This window comes from Herpailurus yagouaroundi, unplaced genomic scaffold, assembly GCF_014898765.1.
Source record: "Herpailurus yagouaroundi ecotype Mexico unplaced genomic scaffold, PumYag 28, whole genome shotgun sequence".
NCBI classification, from domain to species: Eukaryota; Metazoa; Chordata; class Mammalia; order Carnivora; family Felidae; genus Herpailurus; species Herpailurus yagouaroundi.
The window spans coordinates 29,647,653-29,667,433 of record NW_024412376.1 but is presented as its reverse complement, the minus strand read 5'-3'; the positions used below and the strand labels follow the sequence as shown (position 1 = coordinate 29,667,433).

The 19,781-nt window shown below is 38.0% G+C and overlaps 2 long non-coding RNA genes across 2 annotated transcripts in view; one reads left to right on the top strand and one right to left on the bottom strand.

Annotated features, from left to right (window-relative positions):
- LOC121015623 (uncharacterized) overlaps positions 1-17,423 on the top strand; it is a 28,833-nt gene extending 11,410 nt beyond the window's left edge. Inside the window, exon 3 of the long non-coding RNA XR_005783991.1 lies at positions 17,298-17,423. This is a non-coding gene — a long non-coding RNA (uncharacterized LOC121015623). The remainder of the gene's footprint in view (positions 1-17,297) is intronic.
- On the bottom strand, positions 930-17,399 carry LOC121016055 (uncharacterized). The gene is made up of 3 exons (XR_005784216.1): positions 17,293-17,399; positions 4,786-4,793; positions 930-963 (listed from the first exon to the last, which is right to left on the bottom strand). It is a non-coding gene; the product is annotated as an uncharacterized LOC121016055 (long non-coding RNA).
- Positions 17,424-19,781: the final 2,358 nt, after the last annotated feature.

Sequence of the window (19,781 nt, the reverse complement as noted above, 5' to 3'; positions counted from 1 at the left end):
CAAACTTAAATATTTTGAAATGTTTACAATTCACTCATCCTGAAATAAGTTGAAAAAATATGAAATTGCTCTACACCTCAACATAAAATAAGTCTTCTATGCAACTGATAGGAAACACTGCTGATTTGGTTGTACTGTTTTTACAAACAGGCTGGAAACAACGTCTGGATGCCCAAGATTGATCTGGATGGATTAACCTTGAGAGCAAATAGTAGCAGTGCCACACATCATACACACCATCCAATATTTTGCAGTGGAAAGGCTGCCTGAGGCAGCATATTGAAAAGACTGCAGTATAGCTTAATACTTTGAACTGTTAACGGTTCCAAGGACTTTGCCACAATTGCTTACTTCTTCCTAATCAATGCTTTTAATATTAGATGATTATGCTGTTTTTGGCGCTGCATACTTTATGGCCACATATTGCTACCTTATACATTAAAAGCAGTAACACTCGAAAGTATTTATGTTGGCTATATTTTAAGTTTACGCTGAGAAATTAACTCAAATTAGTTATTCTCATTGCTTTGTGAACCGGTTAAATATACACTGTCTCATCTTGTCCCCCCAAAACAGCCAGTCTGTTTAGCTATCACTAAATTCTACACATCTAAACTCCTTAGAAAAAGCAGCTGCCCATGATCCTTTAATTTTTTGATAATATACAAAGTATGTTCTATAAGAACTCTATCCTACAAGCAGTCTTGCAGTGCATTCCCATTGGTACTTTTGAGTATGACTTCAGTCTTCTATGTATGCCTTTCCAAAGACCTAGGGCTTCCTCTCTTCTATTTTTCACCATGCAAAAGTTTGCAGTCTTTTCCAAACATCTGTACACAAGTCATACTAATCAACTAATTAAACTTCCTTTTTTTAAAAACTTACTAAGTATGAAGTACAGTTTTAGGCATTGAGGGAGACACTAAGTAAAATTAAAGAACTTCCTCATCTAAATTTACAAAACTGGCCTCACAAGGTTTAGATCTACAATTTATTTTCTTGATATTTCTAAATTCTTGTCCTATATATATATATATATATATATACACACACACACACACACACACACAAACACACACACACATATATACGTATATATGTATATATATATGTATATACATATACATACACATACATGTATATATGTATGTATATATGTATATGTATACATATGTACATACATGTATATAGATGTACATATGTGTGTGTGTATATATATATATAAGTATATATATATATATATATATATATAAGTATATATATGTCTTCTTTCTCTACAAAGTTTTTTTTTGTTTGTTTCCTTGGTGGCTCAAAATTTAAAATTTAATCTGAATTATTCCTAATTTTTTATTCAGTCAGTGGCTAAATTCTAGCCTACCTCAATAAGGCTTTTCAAATCCACCCTCTTGTTTAGCATGTCACTGCACAAATTCAGGCCCTCATAGTCTCCCACTACTAGGCAAGAGTAGATGTCTCCTAGAGAGTTTCCTTGCCTTCATCCTCTTCTTGGTATAATCCATTCTAAAGATAACCTACAATGCATTTCTTAGAGTTCAAGTTACTACTCAGCCCCTAGGCAAGCTTTTGACAAAAAGTATTTGATAAATAGCTTCCATATGATTCAATAGACTTTAATTTCCAATTTGATCATGATCAATTTGCACCAAATTCGCCAACAACAGGCACATTATTTTGTATGTTAACACAACTACCTGCCCACCCCCATTGCCTACACTGTTTCTGTCCTAGACTACCTGCTTTGGCTCTTATTAGCTAGTTCATATTTTTCTGCCTTATTCCCTCTTACCTTCTGGGACTCTAATACATATGGTAGACCATTTTATATTATTCCACAGGTCAGTGAGGCTGTGTTTATTTTTTTCCACTTTGTTCTATGTCTACTTCTGTTTGGATAACTTCTATAGTTCTACTGTCATTGTCTCTGATCTTTTATTCTACATTGAATCTGTTGTCAATTTAATGAAATATATATATATGGCTTCCAAGTTCTAAAAGTTCCATTTGTTTCTTTTTAAAAATGTCTTTCATTTCTTTCCTCATTATCTTCACTGTTCACTTCAAATTTTTATGTTATTTTAAAGTCTTCATTTATTAATTCTTCCATCTGTGACTACCCCCCTCCCCCAATATTTACTATGTGGCTCTGACTTTTCCACCCTTGTCTAACTCCAAAGGCTGCTGCAGGACATGCTGGGAGATGTAGTTCCCAACCCTGTAAGAATTAAGATTCTGGAATGTTTACTTTGCAACCGGATTTTGCTTTCTAGAATACAGATATTATTTTTTTTTTACTTAAATTCTTTATTGAGTCCCTGTTGTCTCCAAGGAAGAATCCAAAACGCCAGCACATTTCATGATCTGTCTATGATTGCCTCTCCAACCTCCTCTATACTATAACAAATGCTTGTGGAAAGGGGAAAAAATTATATTTTCTTACCCTTTCTGTGTTAAACACAAATCAAACAATTGAAGACTCAAAAAGTGAGTTTTTGAGAAAAATATATTGGGCTAGATATAATCATCAATGATCATTTTGTATCCATGGCATATTTTTATGGTGTTCTTAGAATTATCTATTTTTTAAGTTTATTTATTTATTTTGAAAGGGAGAGAGAGAGAGAGAGAGAGAGCACAAGCAGGGGAGAAGCAGAGAGAGAAGGAGAGAGAATCCCAAATAGGCCCCATGCTCAGTATGGCTCAATCCCGAGACCAGAAGATCATGACTTGAGCAGATATCAAGAATCAGAGGCTTAACCAGAGGCCCCCAGGTGCCACGGTTCTTAGAGTTAGCTTAATTATGTCTTCACACAGTGAGTCATACAGAGAAAGTGGGATTTTCAAAAATGTTTCTTCAGTTGAATCACAGAATTTTAATAGAATTCAGTAGAACCTACCCCAGAGGTCTGAATCACAGTCTCTGCAAGAAGGGTTAGATGTCTTAATTTTAATAGCTCTGTAAGTAATAATGAAACAGCCATGGTTACCAATCACTGTACTAAAAACCAAAGATTACATTCCTATATTTCTACTGTTTAATATGATAGCTAAACTTCAGTAGGCAGTCAGGAAATCTTTGTTGAATTTATAAAAAATATAGCTTTTTGCATTTTACATATGTAGTTTACACAGTTAAAATTTTCTTAAATCATATTTGTGTGTAACTGTATTTGTTCTGACTTTCATTTTAAATGGGGATCTGATCTAAGGTGAAACAATCAATGCCTATGCATTCATGATCCTTAAGTTGGTGTCAGTGGATTTATTCTTAACCATAATACACTGACACACAAAATAGTCAATTGCATATTCTGTTCTGTCAAATTCTTTTATTCTGTTTAAAGGGCATGTTATACTATGTTTGTCTTTGTTAAATGCACATTAGCTAACTTAACATGACCAAGTTGTCACTAGAGAATAAATCAAGAATTACAGAATAAAATAAATATTCTCATTTTAAAAGAAAAATACCACCATCATTATTCAAATTAAAAGGTAAATGTGAACCTCACTCTAGTTTTGCAATCTCTCTTTATATCAGTCTAGTGATTAGCGATGTAGACATATAATCCTATCCGATGTTCATTTTTATGTTTATTGTATTTTGGCAGACTTGCCAACCCTTCAACCAAAGATTTAACCACAAAGAAAACAGAACGACATCAAAGTATTAGGCAAGCTGTGCTGTGTCTGCTTTGATAATAACGCGCTTTCAGAAATTCAAAAGCTTCACGAATAATATATTTTAGAAATAAGTATGTGGTCTACACTGGATTTGGATGACCTTATTTTAGAAACCTGCCCTTGCTTTACTTTCAAATAGGAAAATCCAGCAGTATTAATGCATTCCTTGCCTTATCACAAATAAATTTAATAATTTGAATGAAGCTTGTCTTTCAGTGTTGGTTATGTTAAGTCTTTATTTTATAGACTAGACTTTTTCCTTCCTATTCATTCACCTTTTCAATGATCACCTGCTGACAACCTATAATGTGAAACATTGTTAGAGGTTACTTGAAATGTCCATAATGTGGATCATGGTCCTTGCCCTCCAGGAGACTTAGGGTAGTAATAGAGAGCAACACTGCAAAAATGACCACAGAAAGTTAATAGATGATAAAATCAGCACACATTTATTCTAGTCTCTTCAAAACTTCCAATTATATATTAAGCGGAGGTGAGTAATTTGATCCTTCTGGCTCTCAGCTTTCCCACTATTATATGAAAATAAGTTAGATTAAATTCTCAGCAACCATTCAGGCACAGCTACAAGATATACTCTTAGTTGGCTTCATAATTGTGCTACCAGATACAAATCACTTGATCAGTATTTCCTCAGCCATAAAATGAGAAGACCTTTCTTACCTTAGGTAGATACAATCCTAAAATATGCTGTGACCACAGTGAAATGATTTTTTTTTATTTTTTTAACGTTTATTTATTTTTGAGACAGAAAGAGACAGCATGAATGGGGGAGGGTCAGAGAGAGAGGGAGGCACAGAATCCAAAGCAGGCTCCAGCTCTGAGCTGTCAGCACAGAGCCCGACATGGGGCTCGAACTCACTGACCGTGAGATTGTGACCTAAGCTGAAGTTGGTCACTTAACCACCCAGGCGCCTCAATAGTGAAATGATTTGTTGTGCAAAGGAAGACACAGTGTAAGCCTTTTCCCCAAGGACTGCAATTAGGATATTTAGACATGCTTATTATTATTTATTTCAGATAAACTATGAAGAGAGACCCTAAATTTAATTCTGTAGCCAGGACATAAAGTCCTTAGTTGGAAAATTATTCTGAAAATTAATTTTTGTTCTATAATCTTGTCTATTCTATTTATGAATAAAGAAGAAAAAAGATAGCTAATGAGAATTACTGTGTTTGAAGTCTTTGCTACAATAATCTGGGAATCTATTTTTTGGTATACTAGTTGATACTATACTCAGCTATACCAACCATCATTTAAAACATCACACACCCAAGAATTTCTCAACTTTTGTGTTACACTTATGCCAATATCTAATCTAGATTTTCTAAACCTGTATCTTTTTCGGTAGATACCTTCCTGGGAGTCTCCAGCCCAAACAATTATAAAAACTAGACTAGTCGTATGTATCCCCGGATTGTGACTGGTGGGAAATTCTGGCTGATGGAGTGAAAAATACAATATCACCCTTGAGGATGGTTTCTGCAATTACCAGCAAAAGGTCTGCTCTCTGGAGCCATCCAAAATGACTGGCCTCAGCATCAAGCTCCTTAAATTTGTTCAGGTTACAATTGTTCTGTTAAGTGAGAAAAGTAGAATTTTATCTGTCCATCTTACACTAATTTAAGGATGACTTAAAAAAAGAAGCCTTGGGGCACCTGGGTGGCTCAGTCAGTTGAGCATCTGACTTGGGCTCAAGTCATGATCTCATGAGTTCGGGCCCCAGGTCGGGCTCTGTGCTGACAGCTCAGAGCCTGGAACCTGCTTCGAATTCTGTGTCTCCCTCTCTCTCTGCCCCTCTACCACTTGTGCTCTGTCTCTCTCTGCTTCTCAAAAATAAATAAATGTAAAAAAATTAAAAATAAAATTAAAAAAGATAAAGAAGAGTGGTCTCCAAAATTGTAAAAATGTGCAGAGGAATTTATATTTCAATACATACATATCAATGCAGATACATGCATGCACACATCACACACACACACACACACACACACACACACACACACACACACTTTATTGCCCCAAGTCAATTAGAATGCCTGGGGTTTTTCCATCTGAATATATTCTATTGTATCTTATCAAAGCTAATCCCAGAAATTTGTCTTTTCCCCCAATTCCACACACCTGGTTTTCAGGAAATTCCCAAAAGGCAGTATACCAGACACATCCCAAATTTTTCTCCAATGAGCTATACTTTTGTACAATTCCCTCTCCTTGCATTCAGGTGGAATCTTGATTTGGTTTTAGCCTTTAAAATATAAAAAAGGTAAAAATATTTTAAAAATGTACTTATAATACTTAACCAGTTGATTTTAAGTTATTCAAAAGAGATAATATTCTGTATGGGCCTCACTTCATCAGATTAAAACCCTTAAAGAGGAACTGGTCTCCCCTAGGTCAGACTGATTCCTCTCCTGGAGTTGAAGAAGCAAATGGCCATGATTTAAATAGCCATGTAACCACCTATAAGGTAGGACAATGCAAGCAGACTAGGACATAAGGGCATATGCTGGCTGAGAGCCAGAAAGATAATGGGAACCTCAGTAAATTCTGTCAACAATGTGCAGGAGGAGGTTGGAAGTGGCTCCTTTCACAGTCAAGCCAATGGTGAGCTCTCAACCTCAACTGATATCTGGATTGCAGCCTAGGGAGACTCTGAAACAGAAAAACCATCCAAAGCATCTAACCCCTGGTCCATAGAAACTATGAGGCCATAAATGTGTCCTGTGCTAAGGTCCTAAGTTTGTGTAATTTGTTTTATAGCAATAAAAAACAAATAGAGGTGGCATCTTCCATCTATAGGAGGAGCAGGTTTTCCACATTCTGCGATGCTAAGCCATTCACAGAAAAGCAACACCAATAGACTACTTAAGGGAAGTTCCTGACCATTGTGTGAAAATGGAGAGCTTGCTTGTGTGAGCTCAGAGCTTTTCTTGGGAGCTTTCTGAGCATCTGTTTGTGTGCACATAGGTTTTTGTGATAAATGACCCTGTTCCCAAATCTTGTTCATATTTTATCGCTGGAATTGCTTCTGTTCAGCTTCATATTAAGCATAACTTCTCCAACCTCAGTTTTTGTCATTTCTCCATAAAGACTGATTCCAGACTTATAGATGGGGACACAGACGGGTGACATCCACTTGTTTCCATTCCCTGAGTACAAGTGTCCCTATGCATCAGTACTCCTGTATCCATTGGGTAAATTCCTAGCAGGGCTATTGCTGGGTCATAGGGTAGGTCTATTTTTAATTTTTTGAGGAACCTCCACACTGCTTTCCAGAGTGGCTGCACCAATTTGCATTCCCACCCACAGTGCAAGAGGGTTCCTGTTTCTCCACATCCTCTCCAGCATCTAGAGTCTCCTGATTTGTTCATTTTGGCCACTCTGACTGGCGTGAGGTGATACCTGAGTGTGGTTTTAATTTGTATTTCCCTGATAAGGAGCGACGCTGAACATCTTTTCATGTGCCTGTTGGCCATCCGGATGTCTTCTTTAGAGAAGTGTCTATTCATGTTTTCTGCCCATTTCTTCACTGGGTTATTTGCTTTTCGGGTGTGGAGTTTGGTGAGCTCTTTATGGATTTTGGATACTAGCCCTTTGTCCGATATGTCTTTTGCAAATGTCTTTTCCCATTCCATTGGTTGCCTTTTAGTTTTGTTGATTGTTTCCTTTGCTGTGCAGAAGCTTTTTATCTTCATAAGGTCCCAGTAGCTCATTTTTGCTTTTAATTCCCTTGTCTTTGGGGATGTGTCAATTAAGAAATTGCTGCGGCTGAGGTCAGAGAGGTCTTTTCCTGCTTTCCCCTCTAGGATTTTGATGGTTTCCTGTCTCACATTCAGGTCCTTTATCCATTTTGAGTTTATTTTTGTGAATGGTGTAAGAAAGTGGTCTAGTTTCAACCTTCTGCATGTTGCTGTCCAGTTCTCCCAGCACCATTTGTTAAAGAGACTGCCTTTTTTCCTTTGGATATTCTTTCCTGCTTTGTCAAAGATGAGTTGGCCACACGTTTGTGGGTCTAGTTCTGGGGTTCCTATTCTATTCCATTGGTCTATGTGTCTGTTTTTGTGCAAATACCATGCTGTCTTGATGATGACAGCTTTGTAGTAGAGGCTAAAGTCAGGGAATGTGAGGCCTCCTGCTTTGGTCTTCTTCAAAATTACTTTGGCTATTCAGGGCCTTTTGTGGTTCCATATGAATTTTAGGATTGGTTGTTCTAGTTTCGAGAAGAATGCTGGTGCAATTTTGATTGGGATTGCATTGAATGTGTAGATAGCTTTGGGTAGTATTGACATTTTGACAATATTTATTCTTCCAATCCATGAGCACGGAATATTTTTCCATTTCTTTATATCTTCTTCAATTACCTTCATAAGCTTTCTATACTTTTCAGCATACAGATCTTTTACATCTTTGGTTACATGTATTCCTAGGTATTTTATGCTTCTTGGTGCAATTGTGAATGGGATCAGTTTCTTTATTTGTCTTTCTGTTGCTTCATTATTGGTGTATAAGAATGCAACTGATTTCTGTACATTGATTTTGTATCCTGCAACTTTGCTACATTAATGTATCAGTACTAGCAGACTTCTGGTGGAGTCTATCAGATTTTCCATGTATAATATCATGTCATCTGCAAAAAGTGAAAGCTTAACTTCATCTTTGCCAATTTTGATGCCTTTGATTTCCTTTTGTTGTCTGATTGCTGATGCTAGAACTTCTAACACTATGTGAAACAACAGCGGGAGAGTGGACATCCCTGTCGTGCTCCTGATCTCAGGAAAAAAGCTCTCAGTTTTTCCCCATTGAGGATGATTTAGCTGTGGGCTTTTCATAAATGGCTTTTATGACCTTTAAGTATGTTCCTTCTATCCCGACATTCTCGAGGGTTTTTATTAAGAAAGTTTGCTGAATTTTGTCAAAGGCCTTTTCTGCATCGATTGACAGGATCATATGGTTCTTATCTTTTCTTTTATTAATGTGATGTATCACATTGATTGATTTGCGAATGTTGAACCAGCCCTGCATCCCAGGAATGAATCCCACTTGATCATGGTGGATAATCTTTTTATATGCTGTTGAATTCGATTTGTTAGTATCTTATTGAGAATTTTTGCATCCATATTCATCAGGGATATTGGCCTGTAGTTCTCTTTTTTTACCGGGTTTCTGTCTGGTTTAGGAATCAAAGTAATACTGGCTTCATAGAATGAGTCTGGAAGTTTTCCTTCCCTTTCTATTTTTTGGAATAGCTTGAGAAGGATAGGTATTATCTCTGCTTTAAATGTGTGGTAGAACTCCCCAGGGAAGCCATCTGGTCCTGGACTCTTACTTGTTGGGAGATTTTTGATGACTGATTCAATTTCTTTGCTGGTTATGGGTCTGTTCAAGCTTTCTATTTCCTCCTGATTGAGTTTGGGAAGAGTGTGGATGGAATTTGTCCATTTCTTCCAGGTTGTCCAGTTTGTTGGCATATAATTTTTTTATGTTATTCCCTGATAATTGCTTGTATCTCTGAGGGATTGGTTGTAATAATTCCATTTTCGTTCATGATTTTATCTATTTGGGTCATCTCCCTTTTCTTTTTGAGAAGCATGGCTAGAGGTTTATCAATTTTGTTTAATTTTTCAAAAAACCAACTCTTGGTTTCGTTGATCTGCTCTACAGTTTTTTTAGATTCTATATTGTTTATTTCTGCTCTGATCTTTATTATTTCTATTCTTCTGCTGGGTTTGGGGTGTCTTTACTGCTCTGCTTCTATTTCCTTTAGGTGTGCTATTAGATTTTGTATTTGGGATTTTTCTTTTGTCTTGAGATAGGCCTGGATTGCAATGTATTTTCTTCTCAGGACTGCCTCGCTGCATCCCAAAGCGTTTGGATTGTTGTATTTTCATTTTCGTTTGTTTCCATATATTTTTTAATTTCTTCTCTAATTGCCTGGTTGACCCATTCATTCTTTAGTAGGGTGTTCTTTAACCTCCATGTTCTTGGAGTTTATCCAGACTTTTTCCTGTGGTTGATTTCAAGCTTCATAGCATAATGGTCTGAAAGTATTCATGGTATGATTTCAATTCTTGTATACTTATGAAGGGCTGTTTTGTGAACCAGTATGTGATCTATCTTGGAGTATGTTCCATGTGCACTCGAGAAGAAAGTATATTCTGTTGCTTTGGGATGCAGAGTTCTAAATATATCTGTCAAGTCCGTCTGATCCAATGTATCCTTCAGGGCCCTTGTTTCTTTATTGACCGTGTGTCTAGATGATCTACCCATTTCTGTAAGTGGACTGTTAAAGTCCCCTGCAATGACCACATCTTTATCAATAAGGTTGCTTATGTTTGTGAGTAATTGTTTTATATATTTGGGGCTCCCGTATTCAGCACAGAGACATTTATAATTGTTAGTTCTTCTTGATGGATAGACCCTATGATTATTATATAATGCCCTTCTTCATCTCTTGTTACAGCCTTTAATTTAAAGTCTAGTTTGTCTGATATAAGTATGGCTACTCCAGCTTTCTTTTGGCTTCCAGTAGCATGATCAATAGTTCTCCATCCCCTCACTCTCAATCTGAAGGTGTCCTCAGGTCTAAAATGAGTCTCTTGTATACAGCAAATAGATGGGTCTTCTTTTTTTATCCATTCTGATACCCTATGTCTTTTGGTTGGTGCATTTAGTTAATTTACATTCAGTGTTATTATAGAAACATATGGGTTTAGAATCATTGTGATGTCCGTAGGTTTCATGCTTGTAGCGATGTCTCTGGTACTTTGTCTCACAGGATCCCCTTTAGGATCTCTTGTAGGGCTAGTTTAGTGGTGACAAATTCCTTCAGTTTTTGTTTATTTGGGAAGACCTTTATCTCTCCTTCTATTCTAAATAACAGACTTGCTGGATAAAGGATTCTTGGCTGCATATTTTTTTCTGTTCATCACATTGAAGATCTTCTGCCATTCCTTTCTGGCCTGCTAAGTTTCAGTGGAGAGATCGGTGTCGAGTCTTATAGTTCTCCCTTTATATGTTAGGGCATGTTTATCTCTAGGTGCTTTCAGAATTTTCTCTTTATCCTTGTATTTTGCCAGTTTCACTATGATATGTCGTGCAGAAGATCGATTCAAGTTAAGTCTGAAGGTAGTTCTCTGTGCCTCTTGGATTTCAATGCCTTTTTCCTTCCCCAGATCTAGGAAGTTCTCAGCTATTATTTCTTCAAGTACACCTTCAGCACCTTTCCCTCTCTCTTCCTCCTCTGGAATACCAATTATGCGTAGATTATTTCTCTTTAGTGCATCACTTAGTTCTCTAATTCTCCCCTCATACTCCTGGATTTTTTATCTCTATTTTTCTCAGCTTCTTCTTTTTCCATAATTTTATCTTCTAGTTCACCTATTCTCTCCTCTGCTTCTTCAATCCGAGCCGTAGTTGTCTCCATTTTATTTTGCAGCTCGTTGATAGCATTTTTTAGCTCCTCCTGGCTGTCCCTTAGTCCCTTGATCTCTGTAGCAAGAGATTCTCTGCTGTCCTTTATACTCTTTTCAAGCCCAGCGATTAATTTTATGACTATTATTCTACATTCACTTTCTGTTATATTGTTTAAATCATTTTTGATCAGTTCGTTAGCTGTTGTTATTTCCTGGACGTTTTTCTTAGGGGAATTCTTCTGTTTCCTCATTTTGGATAGTCCCTGGAGTGGTTCGGAACTTCAGGGCACTTCCCCTGTGCTGTCGTGAATAACTCATGTTGGTGGGTGGGACACAGTCAGACCTGATGTCTGCTCCCAGCCCACCGCTGGGGCCACATTCAGACTGGTGTGTACCTTCTCTTCTTGTCCTAGGGGCGGGATTCACTGTGGGGTGGCATGGCCCGTCTAGGCTAGTTGCACTCTGCCAGGCTTGTGGTGCTGGCGATCTGGGGTATTAGGTGGGGTGGATTTGCAAGGTGCACTGGGGTGGGAGGGGCAGGCTCAGCTCCTTTTACCTTCGGAGATCCACTTCGGGAGGGGCCCTGTGGCACCAGGAGGGAGTCAGACCCACCGGAGGGATGGATCAGCAGAAGCACAGCGTTGGGTGTTTGAGCGTTGCAAGCAAGTTCCCTGGCAGGAACTGGTTCCCTTTGGGATTTCGGCTGGGGGATGGGCGAGGGAGATGGTGCCGGCAAGCGCTTTTGCTCCCCGCCAAGCTGAGCTCTGTCATCCGGGGCTCAACAACTCTCCCTCCCATTGTCCTCCAGCCCTCCAGTTCTCCGAGCAGAGCTGTTAGCTTATAACCGTCCAGATGTCAAGTCCCGCTTGCTGTCGGAACACACTCTGTCCGGCCCCTCTGCTTCTGCAAGCCAGACTCGGGGGCTCTGCTTGGCCGCCAGGCTGCCCCTCCGCTCTGGCTCCCTCCCGCCAGTCCGTGTATCGTGCACCACTTCGCCGCCCTTCCTACCCTCTCCCGTGGGCCTCTCGTCTGCGCTTGGCTCCGGAGACTCCATTCTGCTAGTCTTCTGGTGGTTTTCTGGGTTATTTAGTCAGGTGTAGGTGGAATCTAAGTGATCAGCAGGATGTGCGGTGAGCCCAGCGTCCTCCTAGGCCACCATCTTCCCAGGATCCTCCTCATGATTCTTAAAGAATGACATTATACCGGAGAATATTTATATGACAAATTTAAAAAATTTAACACTATTAAGTTTATTAGGTTCCTACTGCTACTGTAACCGATTATGACAAATTTAGTGGTAAAAGGCACACATTTATTCTCTTACAGTTCTGGAGTTTGTGAATTTAAAATGGGCTCACCTGGGCAGAATTCTTTCTGGACACATTGGGGGAGAGTCTATTTCCTGTGCTTTCCACGTATCAGAGGCTTCCTGTAATTTTGGTGTGCAGCCCCTTCCTCCATCTTGAGTGAGCAATGAGGAATTTCAAAATTCCTTCCTGACTTGCTTCCCTCTCTTCTGTCACTACATCACGTTATCTCTAACACCCATTGCTCTGCTTTCCTTCTAATATAACCTTTGTGGTGGCATTGGGCCCACCACAGATTTCCTTGAAAATATTCTTCCCATTGCAAGGTCCTTAATTTAATCACATTTGCAAAGTCCTTCTGAACTTGAGCATAACATATTCACTAGTTCTGAGGATGGGGATTGAATATCTCTTGGGCCTGCTGCCTACCCCACCACACTTGCTACATCTCCCAGCATTTTGGTGGAAGTAATTCATTCTAAAAACCTTCAGCTGCAAAATTTTATCATATCTCCCAATGTATTGTCATCTCTGGTAATTGTTGACAGGTTAATATATTTGGTCACTCATCTATTTATTAATTAATGCATTCAGAATGATTTATGAAGCACTTACTATATGGCAAGTTCTGTGCTATGTGCTAGGCACATAATGATAAACCAAACAGACATCACGTTTCATTCAAAAAATATTTCTCAAGACCTTCTTTGTGCCAATCTCTGCTCTGTTGATGGGAAAACAGAAGTGATCAAGAGAATTAAGGTTTTTTTTCCCCCTCTCATTCCATTACAATGTGGTGTAAAAGATAGATAAAGGTGAAATAAATTAGAAATTTGTCAGAGAGTGATGATTTCTATGCAAATAGTTACAATATGATAAGATGTGATAGATATTTACCATATAGCCATTTGTGAGTCAAAGGTAGGGAAGGCTTCTCTCAGCTCGTGACATTTAAGCTACAAAATGGATGATATTAACGACCCATCCATGCAAATATCATGTTTTAAACAGAAGAAATAGCTATTTTGAAACCTTTAGGGAAAAGAAGCTGGTCTTTTTCCTCCTAAGCACCAAAGAACATAAAATGTATATCATTTTTAAGTAAATGTGGTAAGGGCAATGAGTGAGGAGGTGTCCAGTTCAGAGGGAGGGAGTAACCCCACCTCATTGCCAGGAGCACTCACACCTGTATCCCATTTCAGGGCTGCTCCCTCTGACCTTGTTCCACTCAGCCTCCTCATTGTGCCACCTTCACAACCATTTAATTCTTCTCATATCCTGCACATAAGGTCTCCAAGCCAGCACAGAAGGTCAACATGATCTTCCCTCACAAAAAGCATAACTCTTCCATCCACATATCGACTCCTCAGTGGCAATCTGCTGTGTCCCCCAGGCAATATCCAGACTGCTACTTTCCCCTCCAGCTCATGTTGTTTAACCTTATTATCCCTACTTTATCAGTCTCAATATCCATCACTAAATTCTGGTTTCCTTTACTATTCCAGTTTCCTAAGCCTGTGTTTCATGTTAAATCATGCCTACCCCCATTTATATGTTAAAATCCTAAATTCTCAAACTTCTGATCTTATTTGGAAACAGAGTCATAGCAGTTGTAACTAGACAAGATGAAGTTATTAGTTTGTGCCCTAATCCAATGTGACTGTGTCCCTATAAAAATGAGAAACTTGGACACAGAAATATGTACTTTGGGAGAATGTCAAGTGAAGAGAGAGACAGGCACAGAAGGAAGACAATGTGAAGACACAGAGACAATACCATCCCCAAGCTAAAGATACCTGAGCCTACCAGAGGCTAGAAGGCCTGATAGAAATCCATCCCTAGTGCCTTCAGGGGAGCATGGCCCTGCTGATACCTTGATTTTGAACTTCTATCCTCCAAAACCTAGTGATAATAAATTTCTACTCTTGTCAGCCACTCAGTTTGGGATATTTGTTTTTCAGCAGCCTGAGGAAACTAATATACCATGGTACGTCGGTCCAGTGCAGGGACCTACTCAAGATCCTGGACCTTATCAAACTTATACACTTGAACCATATGAAATCTTAAGTTTGAACTTTAACTCTGACTACAACTTCCTATAATTCCAGCATTTTGCTCGCCTACTCCCTCTAAATCTTTGCTCTTACCAGACTTGACCCTTCTATATTTGCCTATTGATTTCCTTCCAATGTTTAGTTCCTTCCCTCTACAGTCAACCCCTATAGTCTTTTGTTTTAATCATGCCCTTTCTAATAATTTCAACTTCCTTCTCTTGTTCTCTTTGACAAACTCTAATTCTGAATTAACTTCGGTTTTTGCTTTAAATGCTCCTTTACTTAAACTACTGAGTAGAGTGGGGAGAAAACCTGCATTAGCCTGGATAATTTTTGTTTACAGTTCTTTATTTTAAGAAAAATGCATATATAGTGGGAAGCATAAATTCTACTCATAGAATTTGTTAGGTTTGAAAAGCAAATTCACCCACATAGCATACATCCCTATTGAAACATACTATAGTACAAGACTCCAAAGTTTTCCCTTGTGATACTTTTCTTTTTCTTTTTTAATTTTATTTATTTGAGAGAGACAGAGATAGCATGAGTTGGGGTATAGTTAGAGGCAGACAGAGAGAGAGAGAGAGAGAGAAAGAGAGAGAGAGAGAGAGATAATCCTGAGCAGGCTCCACACTACCAGAGCAGAGACCCATGTGGGGCTCAAACTTATGAAACTATGAGATCATGACCTGAGCCAAAACCAGGACTCTGATCCTTAACCGAATGAACCACCTATGCACCCCTCCCTTGTGATACTTGTCATTCAACAACCACAACCTGGTCATGCTGAGGCCAGCAGGGTATTGTTGTTTTGTGTACAGATTTTTTTTCCACAAAGGAAGAGAAATAAAAATCATCCATATTGTATATACCAGTAGCTCAATCCTTTTTATGTTGAGTAGCAGTCCTGTTCAAAAATATGATTAGTCCACTTTACAATTTATTGTGTCATGTCCAGGTTTGGCTATGATGAACAGATTTTCCATGGACATTCTGTATATACAAGCTCTTACATGGACATATGTTTTCATTATAGTTGAATACATAACCAAGAGTATAATCGTTCTGTGGTGTGGTAAGTGTATTTTTAATTTTATAAAAAAATGTCCTTATCTTTTCTGAAAAGTTTGTAGCATTTTACATAACCACTAGTGATAGATACGAGTTAGTTACTACACATTCTTGCATATGCTTGGTGTTTCCAATACTTATAATTTAGATATGTTGGTGGATACACAGTGATTTTTATCATAAAACTGAATATTGCCTTCCAGAACAACTGGACTTGCTTGGAAAACACTATGTTTTTATTAATGTGACACTTTATTAATGTCAAAGTAGCACATGCTGCTGTCTACCTCCCACAAAATCCATCCTACGGAAACTGACTATGAAGAATCAGATGGGACTGGACAGCAAGAATCATGAACTGACAAAAACCTGTGAGAAACTCCATGAAATATCCTTTTTTCCAACTAATAATTTAACCCATCTGCATAGAATTTTTCTCCATTTGTACTGTTACAAAAATTGAAGAAACATCTTTCCTGTCTAAGGAAGAATTTGTCTAAGGCAAATTCTTGTACCATCTGTTATGTTTAGTGGCTTCCACAGAGATATTCTATTCTATCTATCTATCTATATATATGGTATATGATATATGTCATAAAATACTATGCATACATGTATTTATTATTGTTAGCAAAACTTTTCCTTTTGTAGGAAAGAAATATACCTAGCTATTATAGTAAAATGGCAAATAAAGGTGGCATTTGTGTTGTGTCTATGTGTGTATGTGTGTTTAAATAAGTAACCAGTGAGCTTATCCCTGTCCAGGAAACCGGAGAAAAATATGTTATGCCATTTTTATAAGAGAGAAAGGTGTGCTAATTTTTACACACTTGAGATATATTTCCTGTCAATGTTTCTTTGTCATAGTTTTAGGAACTGCTATGCAGTTAAGATCAAGATTTGCTCTCCTCAAGTGATAGATTTATTGGGAAAACGTTTCCTAGTAGCTAACATTCTTTTCTTAAGATCTTCAAAGACTTTTTTTAAGTTTATTCATTATTGAGAGACAGAGGGAGACAGAGCATGAGCATGGGAGGGACAGAGAGAGATGGAGTCACAGAATCAAAAGCAGGCTCCAGGCTCTGAGCTGTCAGCACAGAGCTGGACACGGGGCTCAAACTGAACTCACAAACTGCAAGATCACAACTCGATCTGAAGTCGGACACTTAACTGATTGAGCCACCCAGGCGCCCCAAGACCTTTAAACATTAAAACCACATTTCAGTTTTTCTCACAGGTATTTATTTATGTCAGCAACTTAACTGAAGGTATAGAATTTTTTATATTAAACACTTTTTATATTATACTTTTTAAGAAAAATTGAAACATAAAATTAGATTTATTCACAAAGTAAAATATTATACATTGATGAAAATGAATGAGGCAGAAACATGGTTAAAAATGGGTAAATCTTACACTTTTATATTAAACACTTTGTTTTAAACTTCTTATCTAGCAACAATAAAAAAATAATTATTTAGCTGTGGTATGTGGTAAGAATGGCCTTTGATCATTACCTACTTCAGGGAGACTGGTAAACTCTAAGCTCCTTTTACTTCCTGTTCCAATACACTGTTTAATATAGTGGACTTAGGATCTATGCTAACTCCTTGAATATTTCATGAGAGTTTTATGATAGTTTAATGATGGTTTTTGTACTTGCTTATTTGTCTTTTAAGGTGGCTGGTGACACGAGTGGCAAAAAACTGCACAAAGAAGAGAACAACAGGATAAAGGACCTGAAATTGAGAGAGGGAACCATCAAAACCCTAGAGGGGAAAGCAGGAAAAAACCTCTCTGACCTCAGACACAGCAATTTCTTACTTGACACATCTCCAAAGGCAAGGGAATTAAAAGCAAAAATGAACTATTGGGACCTCATGAAGAAAAAACTTCTGCAGTGCAAAGGAAACAATCAACAAAACTAAAAGGCAACCGATGGAATGGGAAAAGATATTTGCAAATGACATATCAGACAAAGGGCTAATATCCAAAATCTATAAAGAACTCATCAAATTCCACACCCAAAAAACAAATAATCCAGTGAAGAAATGGGCAGAAAACATGAATAGACACTTCTCTAAAGAAGACATCCAGATGGCCAACAGGCACACGAAATGATGCTCAATGTCGCTCCTCATCAGGGAAATACAAATCAAAACCACACTCACGCCAGTCATAGTGGCTAAAATGAACAAAACAGGAGACTATAGGTGCTGGTGAGGATGTCGAGAAATGGGAACCCTCTTGCACAGTGGGAGTGAAAACTGATGCAGCCACTCTGGAAAACAGTGTGGAGATTCCTCAAAAAATTAAAAATAGACCTATCCTATGACCCAGCAATAGCACTACTAGGAATTTACCCAAGGGATACAGGAGTGCTGATGCATAGGGGCACTTATACCCCAATGTTGATAGCAGCACTTACAACAATAGCCAAATTATGGAAAGAGCCTAAATGTCCATCAACTGATGAATGGATAAAGACATTGTGGTTTATATAAACAATGGAATACTACATGGCAATGAGAAAGAATGAAATCTGGCCTTTTGTAGCAACGTGGATGGAACGGGAGAGTGTGATGCTAGGTGAAATAAGCCATACAGAGAAAGACAGATACCATATGTTTTCACTCTTATGTGGATCCTGAGAAACTTAACAGAAGACCATAGGGGAGGGGAAGGAAAAAAAAAGTTAGAGAGGGAGAGAGCCAAACCATAAGAGACTCTTAAAAACTGAGAATAAACTGAGGGTTGATGGGGGGTGGGAGGGAGGGGTGGGTAGGTGATGGGCATTGAGGAGGGCACCTGTTGGGGTGTGCACTGGCTGTTGTGTGGAAACCAATTTGGCAATAAATTTCATATTTAAAAGAAGAAGAAGAAGAAGAAGAAGAAGAAGAAGAAGAAGAGAACGACAAGCAGGACAGAGTTTATTCACTCTCCAAGGGAGGAGAGAGGCCAGACTTCAAGAGAGATGAAAGCCAGCCAAGTTTCTGTTTGTTTCTTTGTTTGTTTTTCTTTTAGCTTTTTTAAGGATGTGAGAGCATTGCTGTGCCCATAGAAGGTGTGGGGAGCAGGTGGATTCTTGGCCGGGTAAGGGAGGAGGTGGCAGGTGTCTCAAAGGGCTCTGTCCATGGCTCATCTGGGATAGGGGCTGTGGTCAGGCTAGAAAATATGTTTAGTAGTTGGGGTCTATTTTTTGAGAATGTAGGGCCCTGTGACCTAGAAAAGCAACGACTTAGGGCCAAGTGCAGATACCTGTGAATTTTGTCTGTAAACTTGATTGGTGAGGGTGGAGGGGGTGCTTTGAATAGATTCCTTTCACTATCTATGTGTCCATGTTTAATTGTGTCCATCTATGTATCTATGTATATATGTGTCTATGTATCTATCTATCTGCCTATCTATCTATTTATCTATCTATCTATCATCTATCATCTATCTATCTATATATCTATCTTTCTTAATTTTAACATAATCTAATTTGTCATTTCACCCATTACAGTTAGTTATTTTGTCTATCTATCATCTATCTATCTATCTATCTATAATCTCTATTATATCTATCATCTATTTATCTATCATCTATTGATTTATCTGCATTATGTTATAGCAGACCTAATTGTTTCTAGGGAACTGAATACCAACAGTTAATAATGAATTCTCTAAGACTCCAAAGGAAACAAATAATGTGATTACAATTCTCTTGGTGCACATTTTTTTGGATGGATAGCTGGAAATATATAAAAGTAAGTTATTTAAACCTAGTACAGCAGAATTCTAAGCCATTGGATAAATTCAGGGGATTTTCATACATTTGGAGTCTTGTAATTTGGGGAAAAAACTCTAAGGAAAATTTACATTTCATCTGCTTTGCTTTTCTTCACTCTCCCTCCAGGAGGGAAAAAAATGTGTTTATTTAGACAGTTAATTCAAGAACATTAATTGGGTCACCTTACTAAATGATAGATTTAGCAAGGAATGTAAAAACAAGTTGGCATGCAGCAAACACTTGTTTATCTCTTTCCTAGAACTGGCTGAGGTGTAAACTTTTGTGTATTTTTATCTCTATAATAGATATTAGCTACGATATAGATGCTAAGGAAGGGTCTTCAGTACGAGAGTGCCTGCTGACATGTATATGGATGATCAAATACTATTTTTGTTCCATTTCCTCATTATAGTTCCATTTTCTCTCAGCAAACAGTATAAC